The sequence below is a fragment of the Nyctereutes procyonoides genome, unplaced genomic scaffold, assembly GCF_905146905.1.
Source record: "Nyctereutes procyonoides isolate TBG_1078 unplaced genomic scaffold, NYPRO_anot_genome, whole genome shotgun sequence".
Lineage (NCBI taxonomy): Eukaryota > Metazoa > Chordata > Mammalia > Carnivora > Canidae > Nyctereutes > Nyctereutes procyonoides.
The window spans coordinates 37,432,584-37,453,010 of record NW_026575136.1 but is presented as its reverse complement, the minus strand read 5'-3'; the positions used below and the strand labels follow the sequence as shown (position 1 = coordinate 37,453,010).

At 51.6% G+C, this 20,427-nt stretch overlaps 1 protein-coding gene across 4 annotated transcripts in view; it reads left to right on the top strand.

Annotated features, from left to right (window-relative positions):
- The first annotated feature begins 15,913 nt into the window (after window positions 1–15,913).
- LOC129495506 (myelin basic protein) overlaps window positions 15,914–20,427 on the top strand; it is a 116,711-nt gene continuing 112,197 nt past the window's right edge. The window contains exon 1 of one of the 4 annotated variants that reach the window (XM_055303083.1): window positions 15,914–16,055. The gene's annotated coding sequence lies outside the window, so the exon portion shown is untranslated. The remainder of the gene's footprint in view (window positions 16,056–20,427) is intronic. The other 3 variants (XM_055303081.1, XM_055303084.1, XM_055303085.1) reach the window with 3 other exon arrangements.

The following is a 20,427-nucleotide window of genomic DNA, read 5'->3' as shown; positions in this document are numbered from 1 at the left end:
CTCCCCTTCCACCACCCCTAGTTCGTTTCCCAGAGTTAGGAGTCTTCCATCTTCTGTCTCCCTTTCTGATATTTCCTACCCATTTCTTCTCCCTTCCCTTCTCTCCTCCCTTCCCTTTCACTATTATTTATATTCCCCAAATGAATGAGACCATATAATGTTTGTCCTTCTCCGATTGACTTATTTCACTCAGCATAATACCCTCCAGCTCCATCCACGTTGAAGCAAATGGTGGGTATTTGTCATTTCTAATGGCTGAGGAATATTCCATTGTATACATAAACCACATCTTCTTTATCCATTCATCTTTCGATGGACACCGAGGCTCCTTCCACAGTTTGGCTATTGTGGACATTGCTGCTATAAACATTGGGGTGCAAGTTTCCTGGCGTTTCATTGCATCTGTATCTTTGGGGTAAATCCCCAACAGTGCAATTGCTGGGTCGTAGGGCAGGTCTATTTTTAACTCTTTGAGGAACCTCCACACAGTTTTCCAGAGTGGCTGCACCACTCAGTTCACATTCCCACCAACAGTAAATATAATTCTCAATGGGGAAGCACTGGGAGCCTTTCCCCTAAGATCAGGAACAAGACAGGAATGTCCACTCTCACCACTGCTATTCAACATAGTACTGGAAGTCCTAGCCTCAGCAATCAGACAACAAAAAGACATTAAAGGCATTCAAATTGGCAAAGAAGAAGTCAAACTCTCCCTCTTTGCCAATGACATGATACTCTACATAGAAAACCCAAAAGCCTCCACCCCAAGATTGCTAGAACTCATACAGCAATTTGGTAGGGTGGCAGGATACAAAATCAATGCCCAGAAGTCAGTGGCATTTCTATACACTAACAATGAGAATGAAGAAAGAGAAATTAAGGAGTCAATCCCATTTACAATTGCACCCAAAAGCATAAGATACCTAGAAATAAACCTAACCAAAGAGGTAAAGGACCTATACCCTAAAAACTATAGAACACTTCTGAAAGAAATTGAGGAAGATGCAAAGAGATGGAAAAATATTCCATGCTCATGGATTGGCAGAATTAATATTGTGAAAATGTCAATGTTACCCAGGGCAATTTACACGTTCAATGCAATCCCTATCAAAATACCATGGACTTTCTTCAGAGACTTAGAACAAATTATTTTAAGATTTGTGTGGAATCAGAAAAGACCCCGAACAGCCAGGGGAATTTTAAAAAAGAAAACCATATCTGGGGGCATCACAATGCCAGATTTCAGGTTGTACTACAAAGCTGTGGTCATCAAGACAGTGTGGTACTGGCACAAAAACAGACACATAGATCAATGGAACAGAATAGAGAATCCAGAAGTGGACCCTCAACTTTATGGTCAACTAATATTCGATAAAGGAGGAAAGACGATCCACTGGAAGAAAGACAGTCTCTTCAATAAATGGTGCTGGGAAAATTGGACATCCATATGCAGAAGAATGAAAGTAGACCACTCTCTTGCACCATATACAAGATAAACTCAAAATGGATGAAAGATCTAAATGTGAGACAAGATTCCATCAAAATCCTAGAGGAGAACACAGACAACACCCTTTTTCAACTCGGCCACAGTAACTTCTTGCAAGATACATCCATGAAGGCAAAAGAAACAAAAGCAAAAATGAACTATTGGGACTTCATCAAGATAAGAAGCTTCTGCACAGCAAAGGATACAGTCAACAAAACTCAAAGACAACCTACAGAATGGGAGAAGATATTTGCAAATGACGTATCAGATAAAGGGCTAGTTTCCAAGATCTATAAAGAACTTATTAAACTCAACACCAAAGAAACAAACAATCCAATCGTGAAATGGGCAAAAGACATGAAGAGAAATCTCACAGAGGAAGACATAGACATGGCCAACAAGCACATGAGAAAATGCTCCGCATCACTTGCCATCAGGGAAATACAAATCAAAACCACAATGAGATACCACCTCACACCAGTGAGAATGGGGAAAATTAACAAGGCAGGAAACAATAAATGTTGGAGAGGATGCGGAGAAAAGGGAACCCTCTTACACTGTTGGTGGGACATCTGCAATTCTTACATGGATGCTCTTGATCACAAGTGTAGCTCTGTTGTCCCCCTGTACAGAAGTACAAACGATTGACAAGGAGAAAGTCTTACTTCTCAACCATTGCTTATCTGGCTTCCACACATCAGTAACATAAATGGCCATGGTGGTATCTTTTCATCTATTTCTCAGAGTGATGGAATTCAACTCAACCAGAGTAAAAAAATATATCTCAAAACAGGACCTCGTGCTTTTTGAATTCTACTCAAAGAATCAGAAATATTTTACGGTACACTACTCCTGTAGGTGTGGGATTCCAACTCCCCGTGATTTTGTGCATACATTCCAAATCCAGTACTGTCGGGCACCACATTCTTATAAGTCACCTTCCAGATGTAAAATTACCAACGTTTAACTCAAATATCTTTTATCGTTTCATTTTACAAACATCGATGAAGTGTTCGCAACATGCTATACAAAATGGAGACTCTCTTAGACCTACTTTTAAAATGACTATGAAGAGAGAGAAATATAAATAAATAAAACTAACTAAAAAAAGAGAGCTCAGTAATCATTCAACCTTATAGTGGTCTGGTTATGGAAAACACTTCCTCAGTCTTCAATTTTTTTCTAATTGCCTCATTTCATGGGTCCCCAGGCATCTTCCAGTGAATTGACGATGGCCAGGAGGTAAGTGAGCATCAGATGGCTATTCCTCAAAGTAGCTCAAGTCAAACTGGTTTTTCTGAATGGACACAGAGAGAACCTAGCAACCAAACCTGTGATGCAGCTGGACCCTGTGGCAAGGGGATGTTTCCTTTTAATATATATTTTAATATATATATATATATATTCATTAGAGACACAGAGAGAGGCAGAGACACAGGTAGAGGGAGAAGCAGGCTCCATGCAGGGAGCCTGATGCAGGACTCGATCCCAGGACCCCAGGATCATACCCTGGGCCAAAGGCAGACACTCAACCGCTGAGCCACCCAGGTGTCCCAGGGGGTGTTTGGTGCTCAAGGTCTCTTGTACTCCATGGGATACAGCCTCTCCACCTGCTCCGAGACCTCAGTGTCTGTTATCTCTTCTCCTCCTCACCCTGCAGATCAGCTATCACCCCCAGTTTCCAGTCTCTGCCTTCAGAGCTGGAGCCCTACTGTGCTGCTGTCCCTTCCAGCCAAAGTCCTTCCTCCTGTGATCACAGTCCCCAGAGAGAGACCCAGAGGGAGCCGGGCTCCCCAAGACCAGGATGCAGAGGGCCCCTCCTGACCCAAGCTCCTGGCAGGTCAGCAAGCTCGGCTGCCTTCACACTGCAGGTGCAGAAGGGAAACTGGGTCGAGCATGCAAATCATCATGTCGAGGAGTCGACATCTCCTCTACAGAACCCAAGGTACCCCGAAGGGCAATTCCAGAAATCAATGTTTGCTTCAAGAGTGTGTGGAAATGCTCAAAGGTATTGCATCTTTCTCGGCAGAGATGATCTTATTTTGCCCGCATAGGAATTGTTAATGGCCAGTGCTTATCTTCGGTGTACATCTCAAGAGTCCTTGACTTTGGTGATCTTGCCTCTCTGACCTGCCCAGCCTGGTTTCCTGAGCCAGCTTGCTCCCTCCACACCCTCAGAACTCACTTCCAGAGTTTTCCACAGTCTGTAGTTGTGCTTTCCATCAGCCGCATTTAATGTCACATACATTATGCTGAAGGACTTCTGTCTACGTTTACAAAAGCACTTGCAGTCAGGTTTATTCTGGGTGGAACAGGGAGTTGGGAGAGCAAGGGAGCACATAGCACACTGGCGCTCACAGGGAGCCTGCCTCCACCGCCAGCTTGGCCCGCTGGTATCAGACCAGGGAAGATCAGAAACTGGTTCCTGCAAAAGGGAAATAGTGAAGAGCCTCCATTTCGTCAGCCCCTCCTGGAGCATTTGCATCATATCATGAATCAGAGCTTTAAAATCAAATTATCACATATTATAAGTCAGACTTTTCCATCACCAGCCAGCAGAAAATTGTGTTTTGGGGAAGGTAGGAGGCAACCTTTCAGATGCTCCTGGTTCTGACCGTATTCTGCATGCGTGTAAGGCTGTCCTTGGCTGCACTCGTGTTGCCATGAGATATATTATATATTGCACAGATGAATAAACTGCGTTTTTCATAAAACTGGCTATTATTGCATCTGCCAAGGCGAGACTGCACAGTGACACATCAACACACATCTCGTATACATTTCCACGATAAGCCAGAGATGATTAAATAATTTTTGTAGAACAGCATTTGAAATTTTGCTTTTATCAACATTTTTTATAATAGTCAGCAGAGAACTGATTGCAGCCCTCCAAGAAGAGAATAATTTGGCATTTTAAAGAAGTTCAGAGGCATGCATTAGCACAAAAAAAAAAAAAAAAACATTGCGCCCCAGTGTGTCAGGCACACATGTCTTAGAGGCCGCTTCCAGCACTTTGTCTTTCAACTCTTCCAAATGCTATTTTTTAAAAGCATCCAGATGTCTATCCTAAAGGCAATTATTTCCTTAAAGTGCATAAAGAGTTGGAGAAAAACAAAAAATACATTTTAACATTTGTATGTTTACCTCCCAGCCATAGACGTTAAACATTAAATTCATTCCGACTCTAGAAGTTGTGGGGGGAAAGGGGGCCTCTGTGTAAATCCAGTCACTGACATTAGGACATCCATGCTAGTCAAGGAGTCTACACATATTCCCACACTGTGTTTTGAGGCATAACCAACACCTCCACCATGAGGACATTTCCCACATCCACTTGGCTAGTCTACAACACCTAGTTGTTCAGTCAAATACTAATCTAGGTGTTTCCATACAGATATTTGGTAGACACAACAGATGTCTCCAGGCAGTCGCCAGTGCAAAGATTGCCCTTGAGAATGTGGGTGGAATTCACCCAATCAGCTGGAAGCCTTTGGAACAAGAACACAGGTTCACTGGGGAAGAAGGAATGCCAGCCCAGACTATAGCTCCAGCCTCTGCTTGAGCTCCCCAGGCTGCCCTGCAGACTCTAGCCATAGCCGGTCTCCACGGTTTGTCATCCACGCCCTTGAAATAAACCCAGTCGCACACGGCAGGTGGATCAACACATATCCAGGCATCTCCCCCTCATATCAGGTCTATTTCTCTGGAGAACCCGGGTTAATCCATCTTCCCAGGCAGGAATAGTCATCAGTTTAGGATCCCTATCTGGCAGACTTTGCAAGGACAAAAGCCCTGTGAATATATTTAGATGTATTGCCTTAAATGAACAAATTCTTTGTGGTATTACTTTAGTTTTTTTTTTTCAAGGCATAATCCTAGTGCCCTACACAAATTGCCTGAGTGACTCAAGTATCCAGAAGAAGCAGGACAGATTCCAAAGGGCTTCTATTATTTCCAGGATTAACTTGAAAGATCTGATTCATTGGGACAGGTGCTGTGTGCTCTGACCATGCAAATGGAACTTTCCTTTGCCAACACAGTACAAAGGCACCAGGTTGATCTTTAAATGCTTCCCCGATGCTCCTGACGAATAATGAGAGTCTGCACCTAACACTTAATTGGCTTTAACTGCGCTTTTCTGCCAACTTGATTATTATATATCCGTCTCATTTCCCAATTTAGATCATTGCAGTTTAAGTCAGATGCACCCATGAAAGAGCCTCATTAACTCTTCGGAAAAGCCCTGCCCGGCTGCCTCTAGCTAGCACCTGTGAACCCTCTAAATGGAAAGTGGAAATTGAGGGTCATGTCCAAGGGGATCAACCTGCCATTTCCTTAAAGATACTGTCACGTGAAGAGACAATGACACATGTGACCAGTGGCTTCTCCATCAGTCTTACTCCTCACGGCTCCCACTTTCCTTCCTTCATGCAGCATGGCATGTTACCAGATACTCTGGGGTCTAAACCTGTGGTAACTATGATTTCATAAAGGCAGGTTCAAGTTATAAATGGAATTACAAATGATTCACTTAAAATGAATGAAGGGACCTTTCTTTCAAAAGAATCTTAGGGTTTTTATTTTATTTATTTCAGAGAGAGAAAAAGAGAGCATGAGCAGGGGGCAGGGGGAGGGAGAGGGAGAAGCAGGCTCTCCATTGAGCAGGAAGCCCAATGCAGGACTTGATCCCAGGACCTGGGATCATAACCTGAGCCAAAGGCAGATGCATCACCGACTGAGCCCTCCAGGTGCCCCAAGACTTTTTATCCTTATGTAGCAACAAGAACACTGCAGTTCTACTGGTCTTTCAAATCTTCTCCTGTGCTTTCAGATATTTTCTTATCTGACACTCACGACCCCCTGTAATTTTACTCCACAGATGAGGAAATTGTGCCTTGAAAAGAACCCATGACTCATCCAATAGGATATAATAAATCAAAGGAGTCAGAAGCTGGACCTAACTCTCAGGCCCGTGTCTTTGTTGTCATAGCATGCCATAGTCCATGTTCCCCAGGTCTGGTGGCTTTCCAAGCTCTACCCCAAACACTGAGCAGATTGGCATCCCACCTGCCGACTTCCGAGTCAGGATGCCTCCTGTCCCAAGAGCTCTTCTTTCCCATGGACAGCAGAGAACAGGTCTGCATGCCTGTGTCTTCATCCTGTTTGGTTTTGAGGTGCTGCCCTAACAACCGACTTGACTCTAGCATCCTTGGGTACCACATGCAAAGCCAGGCAGGGTAAAGGACAGATGTGAGAGGGCAGGGCACCTTTGCATCTGACTCACTTACAAGAAGCCAATCCCATCAAGGCCACCAACCAGTCCCCAAGCACCATCGTAAGCAGCAAGGAGGCTGGCATCTCATCATGGGTGGAAAATATGGAAAAGCAAGCTGACGAGATTCTATTAAGTAGGGAAAGTAGATTATGAAATAATAATTATAGCATAATTATAGCTTTATTAATAGAGAATGACAACGTCTGAGAGTGAAAATGCATGCTATGCCCGAGTAATTATTTCTCAGGAGTATAATAATCTGGAGCTATTTATTTTTAAAAAATGTGTCTCTGCATTTTTAACTTCCAGCCATAGACAGGCAGTGCTTGAGTAGTACCCTGTGTGACAGGCTGTGCACTCCCTGTCACTCCCAGCTCAGTGATCACTTGGTCAACCACTGTCCCACTGCCCCTCCCTCGGGTCCCTAGGGATCAGTAGAACCCACACCTAAGCACCACAGGGCCGTGAGCACTTATAAAGCTGCTCCTAGTTTGCAAGAGAAGCATCTTGGAACCCCCTCAGGACCTGGGGCTGAGAGACCACACATCACTGACGCTCAGCAACAACAACGGCCCTGCCACCACCCAGGCAGTGGCCACCGGTTCCCATCCCATGGCCCGAGCACTCAGGTCACCTGTAAGGAACTATCTGTGGGCATAGACGTGTGTATAGATATATGAGGAGAAGGGGGCGGGGAGGAGGGAGAGAGAGAACAAGACCAGAAAATACTTGGGGAGGCAGGGTTGAACCCACAGTAAATGTTAAAAATATAACTTCTTTGTAACCAGCGAGCAGCAGTGTCCTGTGGGAGTTGGAGGCTCTCCGGCCCCGTGCTCTCCGGTTGGGGAGACATGCCCGTGCTCTCCGTCCCATTCTGAGGGCGGGGAGTAGGGACGCACCTGCCCCGAAGACGCGTGAGGGGGAGCAGGGACGCAGGCTGGCTCAGGGAGGATCTGTGCTCAGCGCAAGGCTCTGACGGCCGACCCCAGCCCTCTGGAGACGGCTGGCGTCTAGCTCTCATGTCACCCTGTGATTTCAAGTCATCAGTCCTGAGGTCATGTGCAGGCAGTAGGTGATGTTTTGAAGACAGTGTTCACCCTGCCGAAGAGGATAAGCATCTTGAACACCCTCTAGGGCTCCATGTCCCTGGTCAACGGGAAGTCATCCTTACTCATGCCTAACGTTATCAGGGCTCCTGCCTTACGTCTGATCTGTTGGCCTGCCTGTGATCATTCCATGCGATTATTTGAACAGTTTTTACTTTCTGTTGTGCATAAAAAATGCGCAGATGCAGGGCAGACACTTAGCTTGCCTCTGCTAGGTACCGGGCCATGCTTGAGCATCCCACATCCCACCGTCTCGTGATCCTTGGGACGATCGAGCATAAGGACAGAACTGGCACCGCCATTCACAAGTGAAGAAACAGAGCCCTAGAGAGGCTAACTAGCTGACCCAGGGTTGCACGGCTGGTATGCTGCAGAGCAGAGGCTGGACTTTGTGTCTGCCCCTCGCGTCCATGCTTTGACGATGATACAAGCCTATGTGACACAGTGACAAAAATCTTTCTTATGTATGTGTCGCATGTAAGTGTGAGCTGCCGCTTCTTCTGGTGGGGCTAACGCTTCTTTCTAAAGTAACCAGAGTGAGGCTGTCCCTTCAGATCATCGTGGATCATGAGCTCAGCCAGCCCCACCAGACAGAAGCCCCAGGCTCTCATTTGAAGATTGAGATGGTCCAAATGAGGAGCATGAGACGCCGAAAGCACTGAGAAGAGACATCCATGCAGAGGATGAAGTCGTGCTGCCAAAGCCCACAGGGGGCCCTTGTCACAGCCCCTGAGCTGCCAGGTCAAGCCACACCTGAAAGCAGCCTTCTTCCTGAACCTTCTGTGACAGCCTGCAATGGAGATCTTTTATTGCTCAAGTTATTGTTCACGTTGGTTTTCTTCTACTTGCACTCGATCCATAATTTGGTCCAAGAGTGCAATGTTATTACGAGCAGCTTTATACGGAATGAGGTAGGCAGTGATTGGTCATCCTTGATATTGGAAAGTGAACGTATGGCTACAGGACCTTGCGGGGTCAGGGGCGCTTAGATGACATAGAGCTGCAGGACTCGGGACATCCCAGTGGGAGAGTGCCATGTGGCTCAGGAAAGAGATCACCCGGAGCTGGCCACCTCCTGCGGACAGAGAAGATGGAGGCGACGGCTTGGTGTGCAGCAAACCTGTCACCCTACAGCGTGCAATCCAAAGTAGGGGCAGTTTGGAGACCAAGAGCCTGGTGGGGGGCATGGAGGGTGTCCCCCCGGGGCTGAGCCCAGTGTCGGCTGGGAAGTAGGGACTCGATAGAGGGGAAGAGGGAGGCAGGGGGAAGCATGATCCTTGAGCCCTTCCCAGGCAGCCACACCCCCATCTCCCAGACTCAAGGTAGAAGCTGAGCCCTGTGCGATGCCCCCAGGCAGGGAGGACACGCTCCTTCCCTCCTGCCCCAGGGGCAAGGCCACAGCCCTGAGATCCCACGTAGAGCAGAGGGAGGGCCTGTTCCAGGAGCCCCACTCCTGCCCCAGCAGCTCCAGCTCATGTGGGGCTGACAAACACTGCGGCTCGGTTACTAAGCAACTGACAGGCAACAGAAGGCTGAAGCCCAACTTGTTAAAAATCTTGTATTGGCAAAAAAAATTAAAAATTAATTAAAAATTAATTAATTAAAAAAACAAGCTTGTATTTCCAAAAAAAAAAAAACCCGAAACCTTGTATTTGCAGACTTGAGGCTGTCAGCCGGGGCTCCTCACCCCCAACCCTGCCAACACCCAGCCCTGGATCTCCCCAGCCAGGAAGTGGTGGCGGGAGGGCCTCCCCACACCAGCCCCTGAGGTGCTCTCCCCACACACGGCCACCCAGGAGCCCAGGCTGTGCTGTCCATCCCCACAAGGCCAGCACTGCAGTTCTCCTCTCTCACATTTTCCATGGAGGCTTTCATTACAATTAGTCCTCGTTTCCCTCTCCATGGAGAGGGGGGCAGCCACATGTCCCCGGACACCCAGCAAGTACCTCCAGGGGGTGACAGGGCTTGACCTCACATGCAGTCTGAACTAAGAGCTGCCGTGCGTGTGTGTGAGATTTGACTTCATGTCCTTGCAGGGAAGGCGAAGGCGTCTCCAAGCCATTCTGGAAAGTGAGTACATGTGCAGGAGCCTGCGTGGAGCCCTGCCCTAACTTAGCTGTGGATATCACTGTTCGGAGGCGATGTCCCCTCCTCAGGTGCCAGTGCCCAGACACCACCTCCAGAAGGATGTGTGCTTGGCAGAGCTGACCCCATGCCCTGGCTCCTGGGCTCAAGCACTCAACAAATCAAGAGAATCACCCCTGGTTTCAGTGAACAGGACCCAAGACTCCAATGGTCCCAGGTCAATGCAGCCCTGGAGTCGCAGAGCCGAGTGGGGCTTGGAGCTGTCAGCTGCCCTGTGGGACAGAGCTGACCGTGAGGATTCCAGAGGGATTAAGGGACCAGGAAGAGAGAAACCGGGTCCTGGTCACAGCACTGTATCTGCCAGGACACTCACACTTTCACCCACTAGGGAGGATACATTTTCCTTCTCCTTTAAAGCATGCCCCTGGGTCCCGGCTCTGCAAAGGGTAGCCAAGCACCTGCCAAGGTTCCTGCACAGAGAGAGATGCAAGGGAGGGTGAGATGGTGGGAACTCAGAGCATCTGGATGCTTCCTGGGCCCGTGTGGGCCCCAGGTGGTCAGTGGGAGGATCCTGCCTGGGGTGGACAGGACTCCAGGGTGGGCAGGGGCGGGGCAAGGTGGGGGCATGGGCAGCAGGACAGGTGGATTTCTGTCATGCTGACTAGTAAGGTCAGATCTGAGGACACAGGGTCTGAGGGAAAATAACATTTCTTCAAATCTGGCTGCTTTAGAACAGATTGCCTTTCTTTGCGCAAACCTGATCGTATCTCAGGCCACCGTAGCGATAGAATCACCCATGATCCCGTATCATCCATGCTCGTTTACATTTGTTTTAATAGCCTATGGTACACATCCATCCGCCTGCCAAACAGAAGCGAGTTTCTATTTTCCTCACCAAAACTGACCTCGGCGATGGCTGCTTTTGGTTGCCATAAGAACAGTTATAATACAAACATTCGATCCCAGAGACGGTAATGCAGATACACAGATTAATTGAGCAATGGTTTGGTTTCTTCCGTATCATCCAATTAGTATCGAATATTCTAAGATGTAACCTCATTAGCCGTCGTGAAGAGCACCCACACACCTTGGTACAAACTCCCGGGTGCCATTTACCTTGCACAAAGTGGCCAGAAGTGTCAAACACAAAATCATGTCCTCGTAACGGGTGGCAGGGAGCCGTTATAAAACAGACTTGCGAGCTGCAAATGTTTCTCGAAGGCTAATGGGATTTATAAGGTGTGGAGAAACTCAAGTCCCATCTCACTAGGATTGTGAAAAAATGAAGCCGCAGAAGCACTGGACACATGGCACGAGGACCCAGGAGAGCCAGACAGGTGGCTGGGACCCTCTTGTTTCATGAGGGCGTCCACCCACAGAGACCACAGACCCCAGAGTGGCTGCTTGGACCACCCTGAATTCCTGTTCTTCTATTTCTTGAAAAGAGTTCCCAAATTTTATGAGCTTTGGGCCCCATGGAATTTGCACCCGTGAGTGTGAGAAAAGTTTAAATGAGAGACATTTACAGACCTTGAGAAGTATTTCCAAACAGGAATGCGGGCGGCTAGGGGCCCTTCTCTCCAGAAGGTTCCGTCTGGGTTCACACAGGCTGTCCTTTCTCACATCCCGAAGAACGACTGTCTCCTGACTCCTCCAGCTGCCCCCTACCCCTTGTTGCTTTACCCCTTTAGCAAAGTTCCAGAAAGGAGGGTATGCAGGCACCGCCCCTGACACTATTTCCAGGGCACTCTGGCCAGGCTGTCACCCTGGCCCTGGTGAAGGTGACCCACAGTGGCCACCTTCCTGGGATTCCCTGCCTGGCTCCTCCTCCCACATGATCCTCCTCCCACCTGCTTATCTGGAATGTCAGGTGGTGCTTCTGCCAATGACTCCCCCGTGCTCCCATCAAACACACCGCACTCCATCTCCACCGGGACACCTAATAGGCATGTCCAAAAGAGAGCAATGCTCCTGACCTCTCCCTTGTCAGAGGCAAGGCCATTCCTCCAGCTGCCCAGACCCTCTGGGGTATGTCCGCAGGCCCAGTCTCCCATTTCTTATTCTGAATGTGCTCCCTCTGCTTCTCTCTCCTCCAGCCACAGTGGGCTCTTACGATTCCTGGACCACTTAGGTCTGCCCACCCCAGGACCTTTGCCCTTACAATCCCCATGTCCTGGAATGTGCGCCTCCACCCCCACCTCTGAGATATCTACACGGCTTGCTTTCATCAGCACCCACTATACCCCTTCCCTGTCTTATTTTCCTCCTTGATTCTTCTTTATAAGCAGCAGGTGCTTATCTTCCCCAGGCAGCCTGACAAGGACCCTCAGTCTAGCTGTGGCCTGTGTGCACACAGCACTGGGATAATCCCTGAGACAATGGGGACACCAAAGAGAGGCAGACCCACCCCCTGGCCCCTGCATGGTGGAGGCATCCTTGTGCTGAGCACACGGGGGAGGGGACCGTGTCAGAAACATTCTGCCAGGCTCTGGGCATCCACCTCCTAACGCAGTGGGTTATCTGAGCACCCAGACTGCCCTTGAGGGCTCTCTCTCTCTCTCTCTCTCTCTCTCTCTGTCTCTCTCTCTCCATCAGGCCACCTGGGCAGAGCCTCCATATCAGTGAGACCACTTGTCTCCCTCAATGTACTCCCCCGCCCTGCCTGTCCCAGCGGGCAGCGCCTTCCGCCACCCGCAGCAGAGTGACCGGCGTGGGTCAGCCATTAGCCTGCCTGTCACCAGATTCTGACTCTGGCCCCACCAATAGACACAGCAAGTTCGATGCTCAGGCCTGCTAGGCCGGGCACACTTCTGCCTGCTTAAAACACAGTGGTGACAGAGAGGCATGTCCCTGAGGACCGTCTGCCCCGTCTGCCCCAGCTGTGCCCTTGCATGGTCCCGACCCTGTGGGGAGCGGATCCCATCGCAGCCTTGAGGACGCAGCTGATGCCTGGAACAGCCCTCAGTGCCCAAACCCACAAAGGCCCAAGCAGGACTTACTAAGTATTAAGGCCATATTCCTTCCAGGGTGCTCTCCGCTCTAGAGGGTGGAGATCACCAACTGGAAGCTTCCCAGGCCCCCTCCCCTTGGCAGGCTCCGGCTCTGGGAAACCCTGCAGCTCTGGGGTGGAGCTGGAGGCACTCTCCCCACTGCGCCTCCCCTGCTGCTGGCTCTGTCTCTCTCTTCTGCACAGAGTTCCCAAGCCCTGTGGTTCCTCAGCAGGTCAGGCCCCCAGAGCTTGTGGGGCTGGTGCCTGCCTGCCCCCTCCCTGTCTGGCCATGTGCCCTGGAGAGCACGTAGGGAGACCCTCAGCTCTTCTGCGGTCACTGGATTTCCAAGTTCCATGCAAACAGCCATGGGGCGGTGAATCTGAACAGGGGCTGTGTGAGCTTGGTGGGGGGGTGGGGCGGGGTGGGGGGCATCCAGGTGCCTGGAGCTGCCATGGAGGCTGCAGGTGAAAGGAGTCTAGGAGCACCGTGGGGGTGCCGTGGGCATGGGTGTGGTCTAGAGTCCTCAAGTGTTTCCTTGTTCACATGGGGGTTTTTGTTGCCTTTTGGGAGTTCATGCACCTAATTTACTGGTATTTGTGACCTGAGCAGAGTCTATCCAAGTACGACCCCGAACTTTTCTTTAAAGATTTTATTTACTTATTTATTTGTGAGAGAAAGAAAGAGCACACAAGCAGGGGCAGCGGCAGAGGGAGAAGGAGGCTCCTTGATGAGCAGGGAGCCCCACACAGACTCGATCCCAGGACCCCGAGACCGCCACCCAAGCCAAAGGCAGACACCCAGCAGACTGGGCCATCCGGCGACCCTATTAACTGGAATTTATGGCGAAATAGTCAACCTTCAACCCTCTGCGGGTAAGCTGCCTGCTTTGTGACTATCACCAGCAATTTGTTCATTACCAACCAGGGTGAAAATGAGGCTCAGTCCTCATCTGCGCAAAAACATAATTACAAAGCTAAGTCTGTTAGGGAGGAAAATAAAGAAAACTCAAAATGCAAGTGGTCTGGTCGACTGGAAATCATTTAGTTTAATTTACCTACTTCCTTTAGCTCGGGTTAATCAGAAGTTTGGCTCCATTGAACAAAAATTACTGAGTGTGTACCATGCATAGCCTATTGTGTCATTTGCTGCAATGTGATGTGCCCAAGGGGCCTGCCCTCATTATCAAGTGTGCGAGTGTTGGACAGAAGGGCAATAGGACTTTTCTTAAAAATGTCAAAGAGACAACGAGTTTCGGCTCATTTACTCACTTGTGAAAAGACCCCTTTCAATGTTATTCAGCAAAATGAATCTCTGTGTTTTGTGAAAGGGGTGTGGCCATCTCCACATGAGGTGTGACTCCCACAGCGAGGGACCCGCCACTGCCTCCATTCCTTACTGAATGGTCTTCCTTACTCCCTCGCACACAGTTTCCTTGAAGAACTCATGACTAGGAATTTGGGGGCACCATGTCCCCGCACAATAGGCATAGTAGGATTTTATAAAGAGTCTTTAAAGGGAATTGTTGCTGGCAAGCCTGACATTTGCAGAGACAGCTGTTGGCATATGTGAAGTTTCTCGAAACCACTGAAAGTCCTCTGAAACAGTGGGAAACAGTGTGGCCTGTGGGCCTCCCCACTGGCCAGCCTCCACTGAAGTCCACAGGGCAGGACCCCAGGCCTTCCCTGGGACATTTGTGGGGATGAGAAGCTGTTTGTGAGGCTGACATGGGCATCCAAATGGTGCCCGGTTTCTGGGTTGCCCTGGCCTGAACTTGAAGAAGTTTGGGGTGGGGGTGAGCTGTGATGAATGGTTTGAGTCAGGGCCCTGGAAGCTTCCTGGGTTTGATTCACCACCCTGCGCACCGCTGCTGTGTGTCTGACTCCCTGACTCCCACTCTGCTTATTATCCATTTCTGAAATGGAGCCTGAATGCAAGAGACAGAAAAGTTAGGAAGTTTGGCACAACCAGCAGCCCCTTCCCGCTGGCTGCCCCTGCTGACCGCCCCTGCTGACCTCACTTCCAGGTTGGGAATCCATGTTCTCCCCTCCCCCAGTGTTTTCTGAGGAAAAGCATCGCCTCAAACCCTTGAACACGTGGACAGTTCCTCTTAGAATCAGCGGCATTGGCTGGAGGTGGAGATCCCTGGGGAACACGAGGCGTGGGGTTGGGCGGGCAGCCCTGGAACCAGCAGGGCCAGCCCAGGGTCAGGGGCTCGCTGCCTCTTGCCAAGCACCAGACTTCCCCCCACTCCTGACACGCTCCATGGGGTCCCCGCAGGCTCCAGGGAATGTCAGATCCAATTCCGTGACCCAGAATCCAAGTCAGGAAGGAGCCAGGGCCTTGGCACTCCCTCCTCCCTTCCTACTGCCGGGAGGAGGCCTAGGAGACCCGCCATGCACCACCACATCTGTGCGTCCAGGTGACTAACGTCCAGGCCGGCACATGCCTGGGGGCAGCAGGACCGGGGCTCGGCCGCTCCTAGTTGGGCATTTTCTGGTCTGTTTACCTGTGCGCCTTGCCTGCCTCGCGGGGGGCGGGGGGGGGGACGCGCCTTCTCCGGGGCGCCTGTCAGTGCTGCCGGGACCAGCGAAGCTCATCTCCTGCGGCTCCCAAGGGCGGCCCGGGGAGGGAGCACGCTGCCCCGGTCAGTGGGTGCATGCGGCAGTGCCCTGCGCTGCGGCGGGGCACGGAGGAGATGTTCTCTCGGGTGCCTCCTGGCGAGGGTGGCGGGTGGGGCGGATTCAGGGGCCCAGCCCCGGGAGAGGTCCGCAGGGCAGCGAGCGGGTCCAGCCGCGCCCCGCCCGCGCCCACTCTGCGCCCGGGGCCCCAGGCGGTCGGGGCGGCCGGGGCGGCGCGGCAGGTGGGCGGGCTCCGCCGCGGCCGTGTTTACCTGGCCCGCAGGAAGCCGGGGCGGGGGCGGGGGGGCGGGGGCGGGGTGCGCGCCGAGCAGGGAGCCGCCGTCAGTCGGCGCGGCGCGCCAGCGAGGACGAGCCTCCGGCCCTGGCGGCCCGCGTCTCCCGCCCCGGAAGGCGGCGCCGGCGGCGAGCTCCCACCCGCTGCCCACGGCGGGGCCCGGGCTGCGGAGACCCCTCGGCCTCGGAGCGGCGAGCGCGGTGGGTGAGCCTGCGGGGCGGGGACTGCGGGGACTGCGGGGACTGCGGGCACCGGGGCGCAGGTGGCGGGCAGGTGGCGGCCCGAGGCCTCCCTGCGAGGAGGGGGCGCAGGTGTGGACGCCGGTCTCGGGCGGCGGACGCTGGAATCGACGGGTTTCCAGGTGTGGCCTCCGGCCAGGCCCGGCGACCAGGTCGCAGCAGGAGCCGGAGGCCTGGGGTGGCGGCGAGGGTGGGGTTTAGGGGTGGGAGGTGACAGAGGTCAAAAGAGGCGGCTCCGGCGGTGCAGGCGGTACCGGTGTGGAACCGAAGGGGGCCGGGGGTCCCTACCAGCTCCGAGCGCGAGCGCGGGCTACTTGCACGCTCAGCGCGCGGTCGCCCCCCGCCCCGCCCCCGGCGCAGCAAGTTTCTCTTTGATCAGCAGGGGGCGGCGACGGGAGACTCGCCTGGCTTCCGCCTTCGCTGGGCCTGTCCCAGCTGCCGCGCCGCTGCCTGCAGCCGCCTGCGCCCACCTGCAGCCCCCTGCGCCCACCTGCAGCTGCCTGCAACCCACCTGCAGCTGCCTGCAAGCCTCCTGCAGCCCCTTGCAGCCCCCTGCACCCACCTGCAGCCCTCTGTGTCCACCTGCAGCCCCCTGTGCCCGCCTGCAGCCCCTTGCATCTACCTGCAGCCTCCTGAGCCCACCTGCAGCCCCCTGCACGCACCTGCGCTCCTGGCACCTATGACCCAGCAGAGTTGGGCCCCCTCCTGGGCCCGACTCCTAGTGGTGGTGACGGCTCCAGGGTCTGTGCCTTCTGCGGTCACTGCACCGACGCCCAGGCGGCTCTGGGATGCTGGTGGTGCCGCTTGGCTTCTTTTGGGGTCTACTTTCACCTTCTGCTTCGGAAGGCAGAGTGGGGTTTGCAAAACGTTTCAGTTTCTTGGGGGGATCTCAGTAAGACTCTGGCAGGAAACAGGCGCGTTCTGGTTCCTGTTCTCTGTTTTCCCATCGCGACAATGTGAGAATCAACAACATGTGTGCCTACAGCTCTGCATCCGCGGCAGGCGCGTGAGGTAGCTGGGGTGTATGCTGAGGGGTGTAGCCTGGTCCAGGGGGCGTCTGGCTGACCTGGCAAGGGACACCCACACTGGGCTAGAGAGAGTTTTTCAGAGGAGCGGGAGCTTGGGGAGCACCCTGTCCCATACCTGTGCTTATTTGAGATTTTAACCCTCGGGGTCAGGGAGACATTTCACAGACTGTGGCCCCCACGTCAGGGACCAGCGCCATCTGGGTACCGCAGGCTCACTGGCCCTGTTACACACTACGGTCTGCACCACCTGGAGTGGAACAACTGTCTTGGAGGGTGGGCCACGCGCGCAACCTGACCCAGGCCATCGGCCTGATGGTGCATTTCTACCAGACAAGGAAAAGTGCCCATCAGGAGTTTTATTTTTTTAAGTGGAATGAACAAGAACCCGGAGCGAAGGAATCTGGTTAAAAATTACCGTGCAGTGTCAGTTAGCAAGGGGAACCCGAGCAACAGGCAGCAGCCAGCTCTGATTTTTTCGGTTGCCACCTGAACTTTTATGTATTTATTTTTTTTAAGATTTTATTTATTTATTTGTGAGAGACCCAGAGAGAGAGGCAGAGAGAGACACAGGGAGAGGGAGAAGCAGGCTCCCTGCGGAGAGCCTGATGCAGGACTCAATCCCAGGACGCTGGGATCATGCCCTGAGCCGAAGGCAGATGCTCCACTGCCGAGCCCCCCAAATGCCCACCCGAACTTTTAAATGTTAGTTGAAGCATGTGGTCACCCAGGGTGCAGTCAGAGGTCCTGCCCCGGGTGCACACTGTCCTTTCAGCTGTGGCCCATGCCCTCCCATTCCCCTCCCGGAGCCTCCAGCACCACTCATCTTGGTCCCCAATTTCTATTATTTCGTCATTTCAAGAATGCTGTATAAACGCAGTCATACAATATGCAACCTTTTTCAATCAGCTCCTTCACTCAGCACAGTTCTCTTGAGATCTTGCAAGTTGAGTACGTGTGCCACTCACTCTTCTTTATTCCTCAGTTGTGTTTCATGGTATGGATGCACCATTCTGGGGTGGGTTTTTTTGTTTGTTTGTTTGTTTTTTTTTTTGTTTTTTTTGTTTTTTTAGTTTTGACCATTCACTCTTTGAAGGGCACTTGGGTGGTTCCCAGTTTTTGGTTATTATGAATAAAATCGCCCTGAGCATCAAGGTACAGGTTACCCAGGCATGAGCATGGCTTTCATTTCTTTGGGAACAAATGCCCGGGAGTTCAGTTGCTAAGTTATATGGTGAGCACGTTTAATTTTATTAAAAAAAAAAAAAACAAAAAATCCCCTCCACACTGTCTTCTGGAAGGGCTGCACCATTTTGCATCCCGCCAGCAAGGGTGGGAGTGACCCAGGATGTGCGCAACCTTGACAGCAGTTGGCAGGCAGCGTTGCCACCTTTTATTTTAGCTGCTCTATCATGAGATGTATGGTGACATCGTGATTTTAATTTGCATTTCCCTCACGGGGAATGACGTTGAAGATCTTCACGCGTGAATCCGCCATCTGTACATCCTTTCGGTGAACAGCCTGTTGGTGTCTCTGCCCGCATTCTAATTGGATGTTTGGTCTCGATAGTTCTTTCTATGTTCTAGACACTGGCCCCGGGGGTTGATGCTTAGATGCTGGTAGCTGTCTTTCATCTTCTCCACAGGGTTTTGATAGAGATGAAAATTTTCATTTTGATGAGATTGGTTTATCAATCTTTCCTTTCATGGATTGGGATGGTGGGGGAGGGGAGGGTAAGAACTCGGCCTCTCTTGAGGCCCCGCGGATTTTTCCCGTTTTTTTTTTTTTTTTTTTTCCCCTGAGTATTTCTGGTTTTGCTTCTTGCACATAAATCTCTTGTCCATTTTGGGTTAATTTCTGTAGGAAACATGAGGCGTAGGTTGAGGGCGTTTTGTTTTGCTTTGATTTGTTTTTGCCTAGGAGCGTCCTGTTGATGTGGGGCTATTGCAGAGCAGATCACCCCTCACTCAGGTTGCTTTGCTCCATTGTCAGAAATCATGTGTTTGTGTGGGTTGTGGTTCTGGGTTCTGGGTTCCATTCCAGCCATCCTCATGTCTGTCCCTTACCAGCAGCATGCTGGTGACCGCAGCGGAGTAGGAAACCTTAACATCGGGTAGAGTGAGTCCTCTTACTTTGTTCTTCGTTGTTGAAGCCGTGGTGGCCCCTCCAGGCCTGGCGTCTTCTGGCGCAGGGGTTAGAACAGGCTGTTCACGTCTGTGAGCTCTCGGTGGGATTTTGATTTCCTTTTAAATCAATTCCCTTTCTTTGAGATTGAAAGTGTTAACATTTTCCAAAATGAAGGAAGATAAGGTTTATTTGTAACTGATTGAGCAAATTGCGCACTTAATATTCTAGTAGGGACTCATGCTGGACACACACGGCAAGGCGAGTAACCAAGGGGAACAAGCGTGGAAACATGGGCGGAGAGCACAGGAGAGGAGACAGTCCTCAGTGTCTGATAACTTGGGCCACGGTCCCCCTGGCACACACCCCCTGACACACACACACCCTGACACACATGCACCCTGACACACACACACACACCCCGACACACAGCCCCTGGCACACACACACCCTGACACACATGCACCCCCAACACACACTCCCAGCACACACATACACTGACTCCCCCCCAAACACACACCTGATACGCACACACCCTGACACACTCCCAGCACACACATACCCTGGCACACATACTCCTGACACGTGCAACCCCTGGCACACATGCACCCTGACATACACACACCCCCGGCACACATGCACCCTGTCACACATGCACCCTGACACACACACACCCCTGGCACACATGCACCCTGACACACACACCCAGCACGCACACACACACACACACACACACACACCCGGACACATACTACAGCCCCACACTTCTATACACACACCCAACACATACACCCTGACACATACCTCCTGACACACACACACACCAGACACATTACAGTCCACACTTCTACACACACACCCTGACACACACTCATACCCTGACACATACCCCCTGACACACACATCCTGACACACACACCGTGGCACACACACACTCTGACACACACACCCAGACACATACTGCAGCCCCACACTTCTACACACAGACCCTGTGACACACACACCTGAACCACACACACACATACACAGCCACACTTGACACATACCTGACACACACACACACAACACACGACACACACCCAGACACATACTATAGCCCCACACTTCTGCACACAGACCCTGACACACACACACACTGACACATATCCCCTGACACACACACACCTAGACACACACACACACA